The following is a 17,083-nucleotide window of genomic DNA, read 5'->3' on the forward strand; positions in this document are numbered from 1 at the left end:
GGTGACAGATATGCAAATTACTCTGATCATTATACATTGTATACATGTATTGGAATATTACACTATATTCCACAAATATATACCATTATTATGTCTTCATTACAAATAATAATAAAAGAAAAATAAAATAAAATAAAAGCAAAATAACTTTCACTTCAGTTTAGTCAAATACTCAAAGGATGTGTTTCCCAGAGCTGCTGGCTATGCTTAGAAACAGGTGTGGGTCATTGCAGCAGCAGTATTTTATCAAGCCAATAAGCATCTGGTGATTCTACAATGTAAGGCTTCCCAGGGAACCTAGAGGAGACAGCGAACTTAGGTGCAACTTCTTAAGAATGAAAGAAATGGGGCAAATGTGCATTAATGATAGAGCAAAGTGAAGTGCTTCCTGGTGGTAATTCTTATTAATATAAACACAGCTTTTGATCATCATTAATCTTAGCACAAATAGGATATTAAAAGAACTAGAAAAAACTAGAAATGACAGAGGAAAGCAAATTATGAATGAACTACAGAAGTTTTCACTAAACTATAAAGAAAATTGATTAAGCACATTTTCTGAGTTTACTTTTAGGTAACTTACATTGTCTTTTGAGAGACGGCTCATTTTCTTGTTAAAGCAAACTTTAATCACTCTATAAAACTTCATATTCATTTAGGAAAATGGCTTATATGTATTTTTCAAGCAAAATGACATTCTAGTTAGATCAGTGCAAATTCCGTTAACTAATGATTAAGTGTTTCAAATGCAAGAAAGGAAAACATGTAAAAATTGGTGTGTATTAAACTTGTATATGTGTATTTTGAAAGACTAATAAAAGAGATTACTCAGATAAAAATAAAGAATATTTTAAAGTAAAAAAATTCGAAGCATATAGTAAAAAGATAGGAAAGAGAAGGATAATATCGGCACTTTGTACTTGAGTAGCTCATAATAGAGGGCAAAGCATTTTCACACTCTCTTTCTCCTTTTATTCTTGTAAAGATAATAAGGTCAGTGGGCACAGCACAATTATTGACCCTTTAAATGTAAAGCCAGTGACTGTCAAAGAACCTAAAGCTCTTGACCAGGGTCTCAGATCCTGGAAGTGTGTCAAAGCCAGACCTCTAGGATCTAAAAATCTTCCATTCCCTTTTCTACAGACTGATGTTCTAAAATGAGAAATAAGGAAATTTGTACACAAAGATAAATACCAATCCATATAAAATGTTTGTGAATTCTGGAATTCATATTGCATTAAATGAATATTTTAAAAGAGAATGAAACAAATGAAAGCAAAAAGAATTGAGTTATCTTATTAATAATATTTTCCTAACACAGAAATATTTCCAGGAAAATACAATATGAATCTCTTTAAGAGAAGCTTATGGAGAAATGACTCCTTGCAATATCAGTCATAGAAGTTAAAAAAAGGAATTTGGATCCAGGTGACAATATGAGAAAAAAAGGAGAAGCTCTGGGTATAAAGACAATGTTTATGAAATCATGTCAAAGAACAGAGAAAAATAAAGAGCAATTAGTACTGTTCCTTTGTTCCCAATCCTTTGGTGGTTTTAATACTCTTTTAGGAAGAGTTTGCCATTGTTAAACAATAGTCATTATTTCCAATATGATTATTTAAAGTCATTATTAAAGATGTCACTTGGACACGGTAAACACAATTGCTCTGCAGCTACCTTTGCATGTTATCATCTAGGATGGTATACTGGATTTTATAAAAACTATAATGCTACCTAACAGCTACCTGTGTCTCCTTCTTACTTTAAGGATAAAGAAATGCCCTTTAATTTTCTAAGCTTAAATGAAGCCCACATCTATTGATTTCTTTGATCACTTAATTCAATAATCCTGTCAAAACTGACATGAGGTTTTCTGAAACCATTTTCTCCAGGTGAACTCAAGCTAGAACCACTTTTCAGAGCTTCTACTATAATGAAGGTCAGAAACTATTTCCTACCTTATTTGAAAACCTTACCCAGGGCAGTTTTCAAATTAGGCCACAACTAATGAAATAAATTTTCTTTTTCTTTTAAAAAGCAGTGCATATACCTATAGTCTCTCTATTTACAATACTTTTTATAATATCCATGTTTTCTGTAAAATTGCTAGTAGTAGTTTACCAATCTTTCCATCAATTACTTGTAATAACCTGCATTTAAAAGATGTGTCAAAAATGCAAAAATAGTATCATTTAGCATAACTGAACATCTTAGTATTCTATCATTACATATTTGAACTTTACATTTTTTCTTACCACTTTCCAATTACTATTAAAATTTTATTATATTTCATAAATGAATAGAGCAATTATATTGTCTTTAAATTAATCCTTAATACTTTCTGCCTTTATAATATTTCAAATTTTCATATATTCATTTATATTCTATTTATATCTATATTCTATTTCTAGATAGACAAAAATTATTAATATTTACGGATAGCTAACATTATCAAATTTTAGTTTATATGTCTTGAAGTAGTGACATAATTTTATTTAATAATTTAATGTGATAAATTCTGTTGCTGGAAAAAATTCTCTGGTTATTAGCTGTTAATTTCTTAAAGTCTGTTGGAGTTCATTTGTTTTTGCTCATTTAGATTTTACAACCATGTGCAAATGTGAGATTGATCTAAATATTTCTTCTTGTCCCACTTTTGTGTTCTTTCTCTCTGCTTTGCTCCAGGCCCAAACAATGAAGTTCTTCAATGTGACTCTATGCCCCTGTGTGGTTTTCCCCTCTTTGACTTGCTTCTTATGGAGCAGTTTTGTGATTTCCTCCATTTGGATTAGATAAGGTCAATGCACCAAGAATAATAGTAAATATCATAATACTAATGATAAATTCTGAAATGACTTACTTGGGAGGTTTTAAAATAATCAATGAGTTGTTACTTTGTATCAGTACTCCCAGAAACAATGAATAAACTATTCAGAAGGACCCTTCCTTCCTTTCATTTCCCTATTTTCCTTTCTGCTTCTTCCCTAGCACTTACCTAGTATAGACAAGGAATTGACAGACAAACCCCAGAGATGCACAGATAAAAATGTTTTTTATCTATAGAAATGATAGTACAATCAGGCGGCATGGTGGCTCATGTCTGTAATCCCAGCACTTTGGGAGGCTGAGGTGGGAGCATCACCTGAGATCGGGAGTTTGAGACAACCTGGTCCACATGGTGAAACCTTGTCTCTATTGAAAATACAAAAATTAGCCACGCATGGTGTCATACACCTGTAGTCCCAGCTCCTTGGCAGGCAGAGGCAGAGAATCACTTGGACCCAGGAGGTGGAGGTTGCAGTGAGCTGAGATCATGCCACTGCACCTCAGCGTGGGCAACAGAATGAGACTCCTTATTAAAAAAAAAAAAAGAAGAAGAAGAAGAAAGAAAGAAGGAAAGAAGGAATGAAGGAAGGAAAGGAAGGAGGGAGGGACGGAGGGGACAATCAATTAGAAGTAGAAGCTGAAACACATCAATAATAAGAGTATCATCCTATATTTAGTGACTTACGAGAAAACTAATTACGCTGAGAGAGAAAAGTTAAAGTCATTCCTCTCTCGTAAATGTTTATTTTTACAGAAGTTATAGAATGGAATGCTCAGAGCATGTTGCGTGAATTATTAAGAGGGAATCTTTGTAGAATTGTTTGTAAAAAGTGAAATCGTTACATAACTCTTACCTGGGCCATTCCAACAGTGAAGGCAAGGGGCTAAGAAGACATAAAGTCCATTCCAAAAATGCAGGAAGATGTGTGTACAATGCCGTGATTTCCAGAATGCTCCAAAAGACAATAAAGAGAAATACAATAAAAACCATGAGGAAAGGCTTCTTTATCCACACACTCATCAGGAAGGCTAAAGTTATCTGAGAAAAGAGAAAACTTCAGCTGGTATATAATTCTCTGAGAACCATCAATAGCACATACAAAAGGGAATTTTATATTATAAAAGTGTATTTTATCAGTTTTCCACCCCTAGATACTGTCTCATGCAAATACTACAAAGAAAACAGAAGAGGTGAGACCAGAATTAGTATTAAATGATTGACAGCAGAGGGAGAGAAAGAAAGAAAGATTAAGAAGAAATTCACCAACTCACCAAAGACAGGCTGTAGAGGAGAAAGAGGCTGAATACCAACACAAAACCAGTCAGGATGACAACTTGTGCTGATTTTACAATAAAAGCCATTACAGTGGCCATGATAAGGAGGAAGCCAGCATACATCAAACGCCAGGAAAGCCTAGCAGAAAAACAAAGCAGACAGTTAGAGTGTTGTTACTTCATCACTTCCTTGATTCATTTATTTAGCAAATGATTTGTGACGCTCATAATTTATATCAAGAGTTAAGAAAATGCAATAGCTAACTTATCTCCTAACCTCAAGCTTACACAATACAGGAGAAAGTAGGCAATAAAAAGATAGAGAGGCAAAATAGATAGCTAAATTGCAAATAAATAAAGCTGTGTGATAAGATGGTCATCACCAGGAGCGGTTTTCAGGGAAAGCTTTTCTGGGAAGACATCTATGATGATTTGTCAGCTCTGGACAAGTTTTTCAGTAAAGTTATTGTTTAAACAATACGGACAAAAAGTAGATAATGAAGCAGGGTTCAGCAAACTTTTTTTCTAAATAGCCACATTGTGAATATTTTCAACTTTGCAGCCCATACGGTTTCCATTGCCATTGTAGCATAAACACAGTCATAAACAATATGTGAGTGATATGTGGCTGTGTTTCAATAAAACGTATTTATGGACAATAAAATTTGAACTGCATATAAATTTTCACATGCCACAAAATATTATTGTTCATTGAATTTTTTCCCAAGCATTTAAAAATGTAAAAGATATCCAGCCAAACTAAGCTTCATAAGTGAAGGAGAAATAAAATCCTTTACAGACAAGCAAATGCTGAGGGATTTTGTCACCACCAAGCCTGCCTTACAAAAGTTCCTGAAGGAAGCACTAAATATAGAAAGAAAAAACCAGTCCCAGCCACTGCAGGAACATGCCAAAATATAATGACCAACAACACCATGAAGAAACTGCATCAACTAATGTGCAAAATAACCAGCTAGCATCATGAGGACAGAATCAAATTCACACATAACAATATTAACCTTAAATATAAAGGGGCTAAGTGCCCCCATTAAAAGACACAGACACTAGTGTCCAATTTGCCAAATAGGATAAAGAGTCAAGACCCATCAGTATGCTGTATTCAAAAGACCCATTTCACGTCCAAAGACACACATAGGCTCAAAATAAAGGGATGGAGAAATATTTACCAACAAATAGAAAGCAAAAAATAAAAGCAGAAGTTGCCATCCTAGTCTCTGATAAAACAGACTTTAAATCACAAAGATCAAAAGACACAAAGAAGGCCATACATAATGGTAAAGGGACTAAGGTAACAAGAAGAGATTACCATCCTAAATATATATGCACCCAATACATGAGCACCCAGATTCATAAATCAAGTTCTTAGAGATCTGCAAAGAGACTTAGACTCACACACAGTAATAGTGGGAGACTTTAACACCCACTGTCAATATTAGACAGATCAGTGAGACAGAAGACTAACAAGAATACTCAGGACTTAAACTCAGCTTTGGACCAAGTAGACCTAATACACATCTGCAGAACTCTCCACCCCAAATCAACAGAATATACGTTCTTCTCAGCACCATATAGCACTTATTATAAAATTGACCACGTAATTAGAAGTAAAACACTCCTCAGCAAATGCAAAAGAATGGAAATCATAACAAACAGTCTATCAGACCATAGCGCAATCAGATTAGAACTCAAAATTAAGAAACTCACTCAAATCTGCACAACTACTTGGAAACTGAACAACTTGCTTCTGAGTGTCGGCTGGATAAACAATGAAATGAAAGCAGAAATAAAGATGTTCTTCAAAACCAATCAGAGTGAAGACACAACTTACCAGAATCTCTGAGACACCTTTAAAGCAGTGTTGAGAGGGAAATTTATAGCTATAAATGCCACATGAGAAACAAGGAAATATCTAAAATCGACACTCTATCATCAAAATTGAAGGAGTTAGAGGAGCAAGATAAAAAAAAAAAAAAAAAAAAAAAAAAAAAAAAAAAAAAACACTCAAAACCTAGCAGAAGACAAGAAATAACTAAGATCAGAGCAGAACTCAAGGAGATAGAGATGCAAAAAAACCTTTCAAAAAAATCTGTAAATCCAGGAGCTGTTTTTTTGAAAAGATCAACAAAATAGACAGACCACTAGCCAGACTAATAAAAAAAGAAAAGAGAGAAGAATCAAATAGATGCAATTAAAAAATGATAAAAATTTCTGATTCTGCAGAAATAAAAACTACCATCAGAGATTACTACAAACAGCTCTATGCGCATAAACCAGTAAACCTGGAAGAAATGGATAAATTCCTGGACACTTGCACTCTACCAAGACTAAACCAGGAAGAAGTTGAAACCCTAAGTAGACCAACAACAAGGGCTGAAGCTCAGGCAGCAATCAGCCTACCAACCGAAAAAAAGTCCAGGTCCAGAGGGATTCACAGCCAAATTCTACCAGACATACAAGGAGGAGCTAGTTCCACTCATTCTGAAACTATGCCAAACAATACAAAAAGAGGGAATCCACCCTAACTCATTCTGTGAGACCCAAAAAATCCTGATACCAAAACTAGGCAGAGACTCAACAAGAAAAGAAAACTTCAGGACAATATCCATGATGAACATCGATGCAAAAATCTTCAATAAAATACTAGCAAACCGAATGCAACAGCACATCAAAAAGCTTATTCATCACAATCAAGCAGGCTTCATCCCAGGGATGCAAGGCTGGTTCAACATACACAAGCCTATAAACATAATCAATCACATAAACAGAATCAAAGACAAAAATCACATGATTATCTCAATAGAGGCAGAGAAGGCCTTTGACAAAATTCAACAGCGCTTCATGCTAAAAATTCTCAATAAATTAGGTATCAATGGAATGTATCATAAAATAGTAAAAGCTATTTATGACAAAACTACATCCAATATCATACTCAACAGGCAAAAGCTGGAAGAACTCCCTTTGAAATCTGGCACTAGACAAGGATGCCCTCTCTCACCACTCACTCCTATTCAATATAGTATTGGAAGTTCTAGCCAGAGCAATCAGGCAAGAAAAAAAAAAAAAAGGGTATTCAATTAGGAAAGGAGGAAGTCAAATAGTCTCTATTTGCAGACAACATGATTGTATATTTAGAAGACCCCATTGTCTCAGCCCAAAATCTCCTGAAACTGATAAGCAACTTCAGCAAAGTCTCAGGGTACAAAATCAATGTGCAGAAATCACAAGCATTTCTACACACCAATAACAGACTTAAAGAGAGCCAAATTAATAATGAACTAGGGAGGCTGAGGTGGGAAGATCACTTGAGCCCAGGAGTTTAAGGCTGCAGTGAATTATAATCACGTCTGCGAAAAGCTACTGCTCTCCAGCCTGAGCAACAGAGTAAAACTTTGCCTCTAAGGGGAAAAAAAAAAGTTAAAAATAAAATCAATGATAGAATCTAAACTCTTATTATGACTACATATCCATGTTTCTATCTCCCCCAGTACCAATGTCCCTGGAGAAAAGTGCCTGTGTTCCACTTGTTTTCTGATCCCCAGTACTGAGTACAATGGTTTGAATATGGAAGTTGTTCAGTATATTTTGCCTCATAATGAAGTGAATAAATGACAGAATAGAATAATCCATTAAATCGCCATCTATCAAAATTCAAATTTAATGCAGTTCGATTCCTTTAACTTTATACTCATTTCTATGATAGCAGCATGAACGGCAGCTACCATGGAAAGTTACAAAGCCTTTCTCCCAGAATACTGCACCTTCACACTTCATTTTTCATTCACTGCTTGACAATGAGCTTTAGAAGAAGAAGAACACACCCTTTATTACAGAACAATACAATCTTGGCTACAGAAAAAAAAACAAAATTTCAAATGTTTCAAAATGCAAAGTCCATGATAACATAGTGGATGGTAAGTCTTCTCAGTTGAGATTTGCAGAGTATACCCGAAGAGAATATAGCAGAATTACTTTATGATTTTTTTTTCTTTTTCCTGAGACACAGTCTCGCTCCATCGCCAGGTGCCAGGCTGGAGTGCAGTGGCATGATCTTGGCTCACTGCAACCTCTGCCTTCTGGGTTCAAGCAATTCTCCTGTTTCAGCTTCCCGAGTAGCTGGGGCTACAGGCGCGTGCCACCACGCCCGGCTAATTTCTGTATTGTTTAGTAGAGACGGGGTTTCATCATGTTGGCCAGGATGATTTCGATTTCTTGACCTCATGATCTGCCCGCCTTGGCCTCCCAAAGTGCTGGGATTACAGGCGTGAACCGCCGCCCTGGCCTCAAATGTTTTTAAGACCAGTTTTTATTATATTTTATAATATAATATAATATTTTATAAGAAGAATTCTCTTCTTGAGCTTGGTTGGCTCTTCTGTTGCTTATGTCAAGAAAGCACTAAACTTTAAGAAAATGGGAGTAAATGAGTAAGATCATTTTGTTCAGGTGTTTTTTAGGAGTAACTTAGAAATAATAGTAAATATATTTTTTAATAAGTACATAAGTTTCATTTAATAAATATGAATATCCTTTATGTTCAGAAATTAAAGGTATATGTTGTGGCTGTATATGTTTGTGTAGTCTCAGCTCTGCTATCAGGTATGTCCCCTGTGGCTACTCTTATGATAGCAACAACAAAATATATTTTTTCTTCTATAAAAGTTACCTGAATGGTCTCTGTGCTCTTTCATCATGGAGATTCTATGTCCCCAAGAAAACTTCAAATGATATGAGAAGATATCAGAAGATATCATCAGTTTACATGACCATTATTTCTTTCAACTTGACATCATCTGTGTCTATAGTGACATTGTGTAGAAGTGCTACAATTTGTCTTTTGACTGTTTCCTAAATTTTGGATTCCCTGCCTGATTTTTACTTTGGCCCTGAACTTCTCTGTACCTATGCCTTCATGAGATTCAAATGGGCTCAGAAGTTAAGAATTGTTATCTCTGCTGTATAAAGATGTGTCTTTATTTTTCAAGTATTTCTGAATTTGAATTCTTTAAAAATGCTTCTAGTAAGACATAAAGCAATAATACATATTTTAATTTGGAAAAATACATTTTAATTGAAAAAACAGTAAAGCCCAGAATTTGAAAAATAAAAATCTAGCTTGTTAATTTGAATATGCATATGTGCAGTATTAAATAATGAAAATAAAGTGTTTGTGTAGCCTGAGAAAGTACTTTTTCATCCTCTAAATATGAGAACATATAGACTCTGAATCATACCAACAAAGTGTGTCTTCTCATCCTCCATTTTTTGAGACAGTTCTTGCAGAGAGGAGACTATGTTTGCTGACCCACGCTCATACATCTCTTGCTCATTTTGACCTGTTTCCTTTAAAAACACGGAAAAAGAGGAAGCAAATGTGAAGGTCTGAAGTAGAAAACATTGTGCAATCAAACATAAAAGAAGCATTGTAACAGCTGTGTCCAGTTGCATGCCTGGAGAAGAAGAAAGCCAAAAGGCTAAAATAAAACATGAGGCAATGTTTAAACTCAATATTGAAAGAAATAAGAATTAAAACAACTATCAGATATCATTTCTCCATCATTGGATTGAGAAAAATCAGAAGAGTGAATAGTGTCCTTTGTTGCTAGCTCCTCAACTGTGGGTGTTGTTAAATTGTCTAATGGGGAGAAAGGAACTTTCTTCCCTGTTGTTGGGGGTACAAACTTACCCAGTCACATGTGTGATTCATTACTCATTCATTACTACTTAGAAATATCCTACTATCAGTCAATTCTGCTCCTGAATATGCAGCCCAAGGAAATTCTCACATGAGTTCATGAGAGGAACAGTTCAAGGATGTTCTTTATAATGTAGATTATTGTGGCATGGTGTTGTAAAGCAAATTTTTATGGATACAGTCCAAAGATTACTATGTAGGATTGAGGCACATTGGATGGGCATACACTCATCCACATGAAGATATCTTAAAAATATAGCTCCAGTTCAAAGGAAAAAAGAAAGAAAGAGAAAGGTTGAGCATTAGGTCACAATATCATTGATATCAATTCACATTGATATCAATTCACATGCAATACACATTTTCCAAAAATATCCAGGAACTAAAGGATCACCATTTCTAATACAATAGAAAGGTTATCTTTGGAAGTGGGAAATAAGAATGGAGTTTGGGTGAAAAGTGGGAATTGGAAATTAAAGAAAATAAGTAATCAAAACAAGATGGGAGCTTTGTTTGAATCAATTATTTTGTGTGCCACGAACTTAAGAGATTGTTTAACTTTTACCCAAGAAGTCATGTCTAGCCACCAAAAAATAATTACAGGCTGTGCACATTGGCTTATGCCTGTAATCTCAGCACTTTGGGAGGCTGAGCCAGGAGGATTGCTTGAGGCCAGGAGTTAGAGACCGGCCTGGGCAACAAAGTGAGACCCCATCTCTATTTTTATTTATTTATTTATTTATTTGTTTATTTATTTATTTATTTTTATTGTATTTTAGGTTTTGGGGTACATCTGAAGAACATGCAAGATTGTTGCATAGGTACACACATGGCAGTGTGATTTGCTGCCTTCCTCCCCTTCACCTACATCTGGCATTTCTCCCCATGCTATCTCTCCCCACTTCATCTAATTTAAATAATTTTGTTTTTGTAGAGACAGGGTCTCCCTATGTTGCCCAGGCTGGTCTTGAACTTCTGGGCTCAAGTCATCCTCTCACCCTGCTTCCTAAAGTGCTATAATTGCAGGCATGAACCACTGTGCCCAGACTTAGGTCTAAATTTGTGACATATCATTTATGTATACTGCCTTCCCAGCACGTTGATATGTTCACCGACCCAGAAGTTACCCAAACTCCTTCAGTTAGGGTTTTTATGAAGAATTCATTACATGGGCATGATTAATAAAATCATTGGCCATCGGTGATTAATTAGAACTCCAGCTCCTCTCCTCTCCCTGGACATCTGGGAATGAGGCTGAAACCTTCTAATCATATGGTTGATTCCCAGACAACCAGTCCCATCCTGAAACAATCTAGGGGATTTCAGCCATCAGACCTCACATTAACACAAAAACACACCTTTCACTTCAGAGGTTCCTGGTCTTAGAAGCTCTGTGTCAGGAACAGAGACCAAATATCACAGCAAACACTGTTCCCATCACCCCTATGACTCAGGAAATTACAAAAATTTCAGGAGCTTTGTGCCAAAACTAGGGGTCAGAGACAAAATATACACTTATTATAATGTTGCATCATGCAAGAACAGACAGACAAGGCAAGCAGGGAGATAAAAATTCTAAGAGAGAACCAAAAATAAATGCCTAATATTAAAAAAATACTATCACAGAAGTGAAGAATTCCTTTGATCTTTGATAAGCTTATTAGTAGACTACACATAGCTGAGAAAAAATCCAAAACAGAAAAGAAAACAAAAAAGACTGAAAAAAAAAACCAGAGCAGAATATTTAAGAACTGTGAGGCAATTAAAAATGTGTAACATATGCCTAATGGGCATACCAAAAAGAAAGAAAGGAGCAGAAGAAATATTTTTAAATGGTAATGACTGAAAATTTCTCCAGATTATAGCTAGACACCAAACCATAGATTCAGGAAGTTCAGAGAGCACCAAGCAGAATATTTGCTCAAACAACTGCACCAAGAAATATCATTTTCAAATTACAGATAATCAAAGATAAAGAAAAAATTCTTAAAGAAGGCAGAGGAAGAAAATATCTTGCTATAGAGGAGTAAAAATAAGAATTTTATCTAACTTTTCTTCAGAAATCATGCAAACAAGAAGAGAATAAAGTATTTAATGTGTTGAGAGGAAAAAAAATCACCAAATTAGACTTTTACTCTTAGTAGAATTTACTCTGTGGTATTATTCACAAAACGTGAAGGAGAAGGACTTTCTCAGACAAACAAAAAGTGAGGGAGCTTGTTGCCAGTAGACCTGCCTTGCAAAATATGTGTCAATTTATTTCAAAAGAAGTAAAATGATATGTCACAAATTTAGACCTAAGTCTGGTCACAGTGGTTCATGCCTGCAATTATAGCACTTTAGGAGGCTGAGGTGAGAGGATGACTTGAGCCCAGAAGTTCAAGACCAGCCTGGGCAACATAGGGAGACCCTGTCTCTACAAAAACAAAAGTATTTAAATTAGTGAGGCATGATGGCTTATGCCTGAGGCCCCAGCTGCTTAGGAAGCTGAGGTATAATGGATCACTTGGGCCTGACAGATCGAGGCTGCAGTGAGCTCTTGGCAACTCTGCACTCCAGCCTGGACAAAAGAGTGAAACCCTGTCACAAAAAAAAAAAAAAAAAAAAAAAAAAAAATTGGTCTACATAAAGAAAGAAAAAGCATCAGAGAAAGAAAGGATAAGTGAATGTATAATAAAAACTTTTTCTTATTTTTAATTGATCTGTAACATAATAGAAAATATTAGCAATGTATTCAATTGTATATACTTATGTGTATATATGTATATAAATGCTACATATATGATATATATATTACATTCATATATAATGTTCATGTATGCTTATCTATAAGTGAAATGAAGGACAGTAACGATATGAGAGACAAAAGGGAGGAACTGGGGTTATTTTGTTATTATAAGATACACTACCAGTGAAGTGGTATAGTATTTGAAAGCTGACTTGGATTAATTGTAAATACATATTGCAAACTCTAAGGCAACCATGAAATAAAGTAAAAACAAAAAACAAAAAAAAATTGTGTAAAATAAATGATATTCTAAGAAAAAAATTAAATTATATTAAATGCTCAATTAAAACCACAAAAGGCAGAAAAAATGTAGACCAAAACTAGAATTGAAGAACAGAACAAAGACGATAAATAGAAAATGGTAATAAATTCGGTAGATACTAATCTAACATGTCAATAATCACTTTGATCATCAATGGTCTCAATGTACCAATTAAAAGAGAGATTGTCAGAGCAGATGACAAAAAAGATGTAATTACATGTTGTCTACATGAAACCAACTTTAAGTATAAAGAAACGTATAGATTAAAAGTAGATGGATAAATATAGATGGACAATGCTAACACTAATCAGAAGAAAGCTGGAATAACTATATTAATTTCAGATGGAGCAGACTTCTGAAACAGAACAGACTTTTCATTCAAAACAGGAAAATTATCACGGATAAAGAGAGAAGTTACATAATGATAAAGAGGCCAATTTCCAAGAAGTCACAGCAATCTTTAACATGTGTGTGCCTAACAACAGTGTCAAAATACTGAAAGAACTGCAAAGAGAAATAGATGAATCCACTCTTATAGTTGGAGACGTCAACACCTCTCTTGGCAGAAATGGACAGATCCAGCAGACAGAAAATATATAAAATCAGAGCTGAACTCGACAATATAATCAACCAGCTGGATAAAATGAACATTTGTGTACACTATTTCACCCAGCAGAAAATATATTCTTCTCATGCTCACATGGAATGTTCACCAAGATAAACCAATTTCAGACCATAAAACACACCTCAGAAATTTTAAAAGAATAGAGATCATACCATGCATGCTCTCAGGCTACAGCAGAATAACACTAGAATTTAATAACAGAAAGATAGCCAGAAAATCCCCAAATACATGGAGATTATATAACACACTTCTAAGTAACATAAAAGTCAAAGAAAAAAATCTAATGACAAATAAAAACTTATTTTGAACTAAATAAAAATGAAAACACAGCTTATCAAAATTTGTGGCATACAGTGAAAGCTTTGCTTAGAGAGAAATTTATAGAAGCCAATGCATACATTAGAAAAGAAGAAAGATCTAAAGTAAATAATCTAAGCTTACACCTTAGGATATTAGAAAACAAAAAGCAAATTAAATTCAAAGTAAGCAAAATAAAAGAAATAGTAAACATTATGATAGAAATCAATGAAATTGAAAACGGGAAATCAATAGAGAAAAATCAGTAAACCAAAAGCTGGTTCTCTGACATCAATAAAATCAATAGACCTCTACTAAGGTTAACTAAGAAAAAAGAGAGACAGCACAAGTTGCTAATATTAGAAATGAAAGAGGGGATATTGCTACAGATCTCAAAGACATTAAGAAGACAATCAAGGAATATTATGAACAACCCTATGCTCACAAATTCGATAGCCTAGATGAAATGAATCAGTTCCTTCAAAAAGATAATCTATCAATACTCACACAAGAATAAATAGACAATCTGAATTAGCCTACATCTGTAAAATAAACTGATTTAATAATCAATAATCTTCAAAACAGAACGCATCACTGGTGGGTTCTCAGTGAATAGGTTCACTGGGAATTCTATCAAACTGTTAAGGAAGAAATTGTACCAACACTCTACAATCTCTTTCAGAAGCTAGAAGCAGAGGAAATGAAATAAAATTTTGAATCTTACTTCTGTATCTTTCAACTCCTTTTCCTTCATCCTCTGGATATTTACAAAAGCCTACTTTATCAGGTGAAGCCTGATATACTGTGTAGGATATACTGTGTAAGAGATAATGAACAGAAGGTACTAAAGTAGAGTGATGGCGGTAATAATTATTTTGGAATAGTTGAATATGTAGTGATGAAAAGGCACAGAAATAAAAGCCAGAGCTGTGTCACTTGGTCAATGGAGATTTTCCTATGAAACATCCCAAGAAGCAGGGAGACTTGGAACTCATCGTTTCAACTAGCACTCAGTGGTGTGAAAATGCATTCTGGGGAGATGGTATGGTCATACAAATGTAATTAATGTAGAAAGGACTGTTGGGTCAAGGAATAGGTTTGGTGTTATTATAGAAAAACTTTATTCTTGCAAAGTAGATGGCCCACTTTTACTGAAGGTAGAAAAGAGCACCCAAACTAATCTTCATATCCACAGTGGCTAGAACCTGCCTACATATAAGTGAATAGGCAGGAAGTAAAGTTAGGGATAATGAATCAACCAAATACCGATAAACGAATCATATAAAATTGTGCTTGAAGGTACTTAAACAGATACCTTATTCTAATATTACGTTATTGAAATCAATATAGGGATAATTATTTGTAGGCTGCCATTTTCAATGAGAGGCAATCACCCATACCTGCCTGCTTATGGGCTCAGCCTTGGCCTTAAGGGTAATCCACACAAGGGCCCAGGCTTACAGAGAGAGAGATTAGCCTTCAGGCTTGTACACAGATCCCCTAGTCAGCCAGACTTTCACTTTGTAAAACACAGGCCAATGCTTTAATAAGACTTTTTTTTTTTTTTTTTTGAGACGGAGTTTCGCTCGTTACCCAGGCTGAAGTGCAATGGTGTGATCTCGGCTTACCGCAACCTCTGTCTCCTGGGTTCAAGAAATTCTCCTGCCTCAGCCTCCCGAGTAGCTGGGACTACAGGCATGCGCCACCACGCCCAGCTAATTTTTGTGTTTTTAGTAGAGACGGGGTTTCACCATGTTGACCAGGATGGTCTCGATCTCTTGACCTCGTGATCCACCCATCTCGGCCTCCCAAAGTGCTGGGATTATAGGCATGAGCCACCGCCCCCCACCAACAATTTTTTATAGAATTGTTTGCAGAGAACAAAGAATTCAGGACATATCTGTCCAACAGCCATTAACTGACCTACTACAACATAGTGAAGGTAACTTATTTCCGATATGACAATTTCAGTGTGGTAGTGTGGGTATAATCTAATTATTTATACTCTTACATGTTAGCACAGCTCAAAAGCTATAGCCAGCTATTTGCATTTGTGGGTTCTGCACTTGTGGATTCAACCAACTGCCAGTAGAAAATGCTCAGAAAAAAAGGATGGCTGGGTTTATACCGAACATGTAGAAGTTTTGTTTTCCTTATCATTATTCCTGAAACAATAAAGTATAACAATTACTTAGAATTTACATTGCATTAGGTATTGTAAATAAGCTAGAGATGATTTAAAGTACACAGGATAGTATGGGTTAAATGCAAATACGACACCATTTTACGTAATGGTGTCACATATAAGGCAGAATAACAAAAATGCTCTGACAGTTATAGAGCTTTAATGACCATGAACTGTTTTAACTGATAAAGAAAATATAAGACCTAATCTTAGCTAAGAGAACCCAACGTTCTAGGATGGGAAACTCACCCAAAAATGGATTCAAAGGTAGTAGAAGTTCAAGGGTTGATACAATGGAGCACAAGGCCAGTTGACTAATAAGACCTGTGTGTTTCATGTCAACGGTATCCTCTTTTGGTGCTATATTGAACAGCAATGGCAATCATAAAGTTTCTATTGTTCTTTCAGTGGGTTTACTGATAAGGGTGCTCCTGGATCCTAGGTTCGTGGTCCATCCTACCGTAATTATGGCAGGAGCAAATATGCTGACCCCTTCAAGAGACAGCTCAAGTGGGAAGATAATTAATTCAAATCATCCCCAAGGGGGTAGTGCCAGAGATGGAGTCTATCTACGGTGTATTGCAGGGAATACTGTGCTGTTACTGAAGTTTGAAAGGCAAGGTGTATTAGATTATTCTCACATTGCTAATAAAGACATACCTGAGGGTGAGCAGCTCACACTTATAATCCCAGCACTTTGAGAGACCAAGGCAGGCAAATCACAAGGCCAGGAGTTCGAGACCAGCCTGGCCAGCATGGTGAAATTCCATCTCTACTAAAAATAAAAAAAAAAAAATTAGCTACTTGGGAGGCTGAGGGAGGAGAATCACTTGAACCCGGGAGGCAGAGGTTGCAGTGAGCCGAGATCATGCCACTGTACTCCAGCCCAGGCGACAGTGCAAGACTGTGTCTCAAAAAAAAAAAAAAAAAAAAAAAAAGACATACCTGAGACTGGGCTATTCATAAAGGAGAGAGGTTTAATTGACTAACAGTTCTGCATGGCTGGGGAGGCCACACAATCATAGCTGAAGGCAAATGAGGAGCAAAGTTAATGTCTTACATGGCAGCAGGCAAGAGAACTTGTGTAGGGGAACTTCCCTTTATAATACCAT

General features: G+C 35.5%; 1 protein-coding gene across 6 annotated transcripts in view; it reads right to left on the bottom strand.

Moving 5' to 3' along the window:
* Positions 1–9,358: 9,358 nt before the first annotated feature.
* Positions 9,359–17,083, bottom strand: part of ABCA6 (ATP binding cassette subfamily A member 6) — a 95,882-nt gene continuing 88,157 nt past the window's right edge. For 2 of the 6 annotated variants that reach the window (XR_012514702.1, XR_012514700.1), the window contains 2 exons: positions 16,632–16,743; positions 9,359–9,462 (listed from right to left, as the gene is read on the bottom strand). The gene's annotated coding sequence lies outside the window, so the exon portion shown is untranslated. Of the gene's footprint in view, positions 9,463–16,631; positions 16,747–17,083 lie in introns of all 6 variants that reach the window. The other 4 variants (XR_012514701.1, XR_012514699.1, XR_012514703.1 and 1 more) reach the window with 2 other exon arrangements.

The sequence above is a fragment of the Saimiri boliviensis genome, chromosome 17, assembly GCF_048565385.1.
Source record: "Saimiri boliviensis isolate mSaiBol1 chromosome 17, mSaiBol1.pri, whole genome shotgun sequence".
Taxonomy (NCBI): Eukaryota; Metazoa; Chordata; class Mammalia; order Primates; family Cebidae; genus Saimiri; species Saimiri boliviensis.